At 44.5% G+C, this 6,173-nt stretch overlaps 1 long non-coding RNA gene across 1 annotated transcript; it reads right to left on the bottom strand.

Annotated features, from left to right (window-relative positions):
• Positions 1-1,748: 1,748 nt before the first annotated feature.
• LOC121079181 lies at positions 1,749-5,973 on the bottom strand. The gene is made up of 3 exons (XR_005824919.1): positions 5,840-5,973; positions 4,153-4,436; positions 1,749-1,768 (listed from the first exon to the last, which is right to left on the bottom strand). It is a non-coding gene; the product is annotated as an uncharacterized LOC121079181 (long non-coding RNA).
• Positions 5,974-6,173: the final 200 nt, after the last annotated feature.

Genomic DNA, 6,173 nt, shown 5'->3' with positions numbered 1-6,173 from the left:
TAACTGTACATTGATTAGTGGCCCAGAGAGCACAACAGTGGGAAATTAAAAGGGTATTTGACCCTTGCTAGGTGCTGTTTTTTAACCCAAATTTACTTACTTTTTTTCCCCCCCCACCATGAAACTCAGATTTGGTTTGACAAAATATTTCATATTGATCATTGTGCACTTTTTTTTCCAATAAAAACCCTTAAGAATGTCAAAAAAAAAGAGAGAGATTTCATTTTTCTATTTCAATTTTTCTTGAAACAATATCCCATTCAGAAGGAAAGTGCTGCTGCTAGTTCCTAGATGTTATTCATTACAAAAACAGACTGTGATGCTGTAAAGCCTGACTCGTTCCTCACTGGGAAATACTCCATCCCCCTCACAGCTGGATCTTCTCTAAATTCAGAGTCAGAGCCCTGAGCCTCCAAATTCAACCAGCTGAGCAGCGTCTCCTAAGTTGAAATAAAGCTTAATGCATTTAAGGCTGAGTCAAAATGGTTGAAACTGAACTTCAGATAATAAACATATCGATCATTTTTCCTTCCTTGGATTACACCTGTATCAATCATGATCTTCACAGCAACCACAGAAACATTGCTACTACAATTTCAACATTGCTTATGTATCAGTGTCCTTGTACTTGGCTCTGGAGACCTGCAACCTCTAACTCATCTTTTGTCAGGTAAAATGACAGGTTTTAATTTCCTTTCTTGACAAGCAGATATGATCCATAACTGCTAGAACAGTAGGTTCATTTGTGAATGCAGGGAATTGTGTAATTTAGTAGAGAATACACCCTAAATCCAGTAAATAACAGCAATTTTGCTATATGTAAAAGCTAGATATATTCAAATAGAAATAAAGTTCATGTTTGGGCAGTGGTGGTAGTTAGATTACGGACTCAGGTTACTGAGAGATGGATACAGAGTCTTTGAACTGAGGTCCTGTGTCCTTTTCCAACACCCATTCTGCTGCCAGTCACTGGCTTTGATGTAGAAATCCTGGTGTGAACTTTACTTGCCTGGGTTATCAGGAAAATCAAGCCAGATAATCATAATGGCCCATTTTGGCCTTAAAAATCCCTGGCAAACCAAAGCTGTGAACCTGAGTATGGATTTTTTGGCACTGACGTTAATGTCTCTCTTCTCTTGGGGAGTTGAGCTATGGAAATTCTTGACAGCAACTGAATCAGCACAGCAGCTCACACCAGAGTAAGCATCTGTGGAGAATTCTTTGAGCAAGATTATTGCAAAATATTGCTGTGCGTTGTGTTAGGGATATAATCAAGAGGTTTATTCCTTTCTTTTTTACTGTTGACAGTAGAGGAACGCTCGCAGCCCACTCAGTGCCTGGCTTCCCTCTGATTTTGGGCAGGCTGGAATTAGCCCAACTAATGGAGTGACTGCAGGCTTTTGTGAGAGTGAATGGAGTGAGACTCCAGCCTCAGGGGATGCAAAAAATAACCCATGTTTTCCTTGAGTCTCACAATACAGGAGAAAGATGTGTGTATAATCACAGATAAGGACATGCATCTATTGCGAGATTCGAGCAGTCCCCAGGCGGATGAGATAAAGCTGTGCCTACTCCTACTCTGTAACTGTCGAACCCAGGTAGGGGCCCAAGAGCCCCTATAGCCTTAGAGGACAAAGGGACACAATGCAACAGACATGATGTGGGAAACAAACCTTACTGAGTAAAGAAATGGGTCCCTTCCGGATTGCAGCATTTGTCAAACCAGAGTGTTGCCACCTGCTTCTCTTCCCTATTTAATGAATATTCCCTGAACAAAAGAAAAGGATGAGCAAATCAGCTTTAGATGAGGAAGAAAAAATATCTTCTGACATAGTCATCTTCTTCCCCTGTCTACAAGTAGCTGTGTTTAGGACTTGTGAATAGGAACTCCCCCTTTGAGTGGGGAGTTCCACTTTTTGGTTTTGTTCCTGCAAAACCAGCAGCAGTGACATGAGCTTCCCCTCTGACTCCCTCTGCATGCCTGAGCCGTTACCTTAATGCCCCATCTCCTTAACAAGATGGGCATCTTGGGCTCAGTTAATTCTTGGCCTGGACATTAGGGGTGTCAGATAGATCATGATAGCTTATTTGTAATGAATGTAATAAAAAAAACTGAGAGCACCGCTATATGTTGATGGCTTCTGAGCTTCCAGCAAATGGCCTGGGCCTGCGGTCAGCAAGAACTCCAGAGAGTCACTGGGAGCTTCTCTGACAGCCCCAGGGGGTATTGGATTAGATTTTCAAGGTGATAATGCAGACATATGCATCCTGCAAAACTCTTCTGTACGACCTGTAGCCCCTGAGAAGTGCTCAGGAGATGCTCTGCCGGCTCAAACCCTTGTTGATCCAGGCTAGGACTAGGAGGAGATGGGAAAGCTGAGAAATCTGTTTCTCAGTCCTAGATCTCTGACCCTGTTGATGGTTTGCTCACTTTCTGAACGTGTGGTTTGCATTTATAAGGCTTCCCTCATTTGCAGCCATTTGTCCTCCTCCCTGGGTAGTCAAAGGACCTGTCTCAAGCAGGTTTTATGCAGGTTTTTATTGTCAGACCCTTCCTGCAGCCTCTAGTAGGGAAAATTCTCCGAGAGGTGAGGAATACTGGAAGGTGCCATAATGTCACCTCACACCAGGAGCCTTGAGAGGCCAGCGGAGACCTCCAAGACACGCAGAGCCAGGTAGCTGCCTTTATGAGCAGCTTGTCTAAAGCAGGCATTGCCCTAGTACATTTTTCTACGACGCACACATAAAACAAAGCTACCCTCCTGCTTTGCATGGCTGGAGCAACTTTCCCCTCAGTGAGAGCACTGAGTTGGCAGAGAGAGAGAGAAAAATGCAGAAGTTGCTTTGGACTCCAGCTTCTAACATTGTCTTTGGAGCTGAATCCTCCTTGTCCCTGCACTGTTGGCTTGAGTTTACACAGGGTCTGCTGATTCTTCATCTCATTTGCTTCAAACACAGGATTATGCAAAGCATTCAAAATCAGAAACAACCACCAAAAAAAAAAAAAAGCCCTCTGCCATTGAATAAACAAATACAAGCCTTTGCAGGGTGAAATCAATTCCTGTTAGTATTCTGCACTTGCAATAGAGGCAATTCTACTTAGCTCTAACTTAAATGCCACTGTATGTCACACTTTGCAGAAACTGATAGTTCCATTTTCAGTGTATTGATCTCCAATTAAATCAATGGTTTTGAGCAAGTTCACCTGTCCAATCCATAGAGCAGATCAGAGATACCCAATCTTCAGCAGGTGTGTAGAGAAAGGGCTGGCTGAAAATGTAATTGGAATTGTAGGAGTCTGTGGTGTGCTGTGCATGTATGCAGCATCTCCAAGCTCCAGGCCAAAAGAGACATTTCTTTTGTTCATTGAGGAGCTCATTTCTGTAGGAGCAACCAGAGATCCCGTCTAGCAGGAGCTTAGACGCAAACAAGGGAATCTGTCCAGTGACAAATATGTACACTGGATGCGGCCAGCAACCTTCTTGAACAGCAGACGTTGTGTGAGGCCTCCTTTGAAAGACAGTCTTAAAACTCTTCTGGACCTCACATTTAGCAAAAGTATTACGTCAGTGCCAAACACTGAAAGAGCGCCTCACGCTGAAGTGCTAATATTTTTTTATACAAAGCCAGGATCTTCTGTGTAGGATGTGTGTTGACCAGCTAAGCCTGCAAGATCTAGGGATGATATGTCAGGAGTGCTATAGTTAATGCACCCCCAGGACCAAGAGTTATCTTCTTTCCTTACTGAGGAGTGCATTTAGACAAGGGGGATACTAATGTCTTTCCTCAGAAAAAAATCTGCCTGAACACATCTACCTTAAAGTTTGCAAAGAGGGTACTAGAATAAAGCAATCTCAAGTTGCTGGCATAAACTAATCACTAATATAACTCCAATCCCACACTCACTGCTCGTTACTAAGCACCAAGCTGAATGTGGGCACTTGACACAGCAGGCAGCAGCAATCCCAGAGCCCTGGGCTTGAACCTTTGTGTTCCTGTTCGTTGCTGTTGTTTTAAATAAATGTAGCAAGAAATACCAAAGGCTCCTAATAGCTGAGGCTGCATCTTATTAGAACACAAAAATAATAAACTCGAACAAGACTAGCAAAATTAACTATAGTCACAAACACAAATCTTCCTTTCAAATTATACCTGATGTTCTGGGTTGAAATAAGTACTTTGTGGGTCCTTCTCTGCCTGTCAGCTCCGCGTCTGGGCTGTGAGTTGTTCCCTGCTGCAGGCCAGGAACTTCCCCATGCATCCCCTAGCCATGCTGATGGCTCTTCATCTCCTTCTCCTGTCCTCTTGCTCTCAGCACCATCTCCAAGCCAACATACTCTCAGAGATCTCCACTCCATGCACCAGTACCAAGGACAAGGAGATCAGACAGCCTTTCCCTTCCTGCCTCGTCACACCACCACTTTGGCACGATGTCTCTGTCCAGAGAATATGAACAGTTTTACTATCTGTCCCCGGCAGAGATTCACACGGACCCTCTTCTTACTAGGACATTCTCAGATTATGTAGAGGTGACAACTAGAGGACATTCCCATACAGAACGCTTAATCATAGGGGTCAGCTGAAATTAGTGACAATCTTTAGCCCAGAGAAAGGCCGAGCAATCACCAAGGACCACTTTGGATCCAGGGTCTCTTTCCCAGTGGGAGAACAGAAACACAGAGAACAAAAAACTTGCCTGTCTTGTTCCTTAGGGAGAGCAGGAAAAGAGACGATGCTTGAAAAAGGACTTCTGGGGGATACATGGAATATCTGTTAAGAAGCGGCTTTCCCTTCTCCACTAGGCAAACTGGGAATGGAGCTGGTGAAAAACACTGAAGGAGAGGCAGAGAGTGCTCTGGAGGTGTTCACGATGGCTGAGTTTTAGACAACGTGCCTTTACATCCTTCATTCATATGCCCCTGATGCTATGACGGGTTATATTTATCAAGCTCCTCTGACAGTCTCCTCTGGACTCTGACCATCAATTCATCTCCTTTCACCTGCTTCCAGTCACCTCCATTTTTTAAGAGCTGTCTGTCAGAGGAACACGTCTCTCTCTTCTGCAGAATTTTGTCACTTTTTTCCTTTTGCGTACAGAACCCTCAGAAGGCAAGTTATAAAGTGTTGCTCTGCTCCCTCACTAGACCTTTAATCTACTGGGTTCAAAGCCATCTCCTGGAATATGAACCTGAGACTGCTGTGTCCTAACCTCGTCTCTGTTAGGTCCCCTCATCCTGTGTGTGCTGTAGAGGATGGCTCCTGGTTTCCGTGGGCTTATGGGGAGCTGCTGGGCAGTGTGCTTTCTGTGACTAGGTGGGCTGATGTGCCACACGAGGTACTCTGAGAAGCAGGCAGCCCGGAGGCAGGCATTCTGTCTTTTTTCCTAGTTGCAAAACAGATGTGCTCAAAGAGACAGGACAGGTCCAGCACCGTGCCAACAAAAACAGAGCAAGAAATGAACAGGGGGCTTCCAGCACCCGTATGAAGCCACGCAGAATAGGCTGCAGCCCATAAGAGTTCATTAGATTATGTGCAGCCTGAAAATGCCTGAACTGTTGATGTGACCTGAATCATTACTGTTGTGGAGGTACAGCATGACATCCAACCTACTGATTCCTTCAGATCCATGGTGACTTTGCATTGTACCAGCAATGGCAATGCTGCTTCCTTGGCACTGTTCCTCTCCATAGGCATCACCTTATCCCTGCATGCTAATCTCTAAGTCCTCCATACTCTAACATTCCTTGCACAGTAGTAAAGAATGGGCTGAGTGGCACAAGTATTTTTGATCAAATATGTATGGAAGTAACTCTGATACATTTGTTATGTTCTTACATACCTGCCTTCAGCAGAGTCCCAGTTCAGCAAAGACTCTCTCCATATTTTCAGAAACTTCAGTGCAGTCAGCGTATTTCCTAGGAAATAAAGAAGTACAACTTGCTCAGTGGGGATTAGATGTAAGAACTTTAATCTTTCCAGTCTGCTTCCTGGGCTCATGAAATGGTTCCAGCTCCATCCCATGCGGTGGCTGCTTTGTCCTCTTTCTCACCACACTCTTGGCTATTGTGGGGAAGTCTCCCCTGAAGGTAGGTTTGAGCTCTCTGCCTGGGCATTTGCTCATCCAGCTGAAAACATGCCTGAGCAGCTCACATACTGAGCCCAAGGTTGGAAGT

The sequence above is a fragment of the Cygnus olor genome, chromosome 16, assembly GCF_009769625.2.
Source record: "Cygnus olor isolate bCygOlo1 chromosome 16, bCygOlo1.pri.v2, whole genome shotgun sequence".
Classification (NCBI taxonomy): domain Eukaryota; kingdom Metazoa; phylum Chordata; class Aves; order Anseriformes; family Anatidae; genus Cygnus; species Cygnus olor.
The sequence above is the reverse complement of the archived record's forward strand: the minus strand, read 5'-3'. Positions and strand labels throughout refer to the sequence as shown.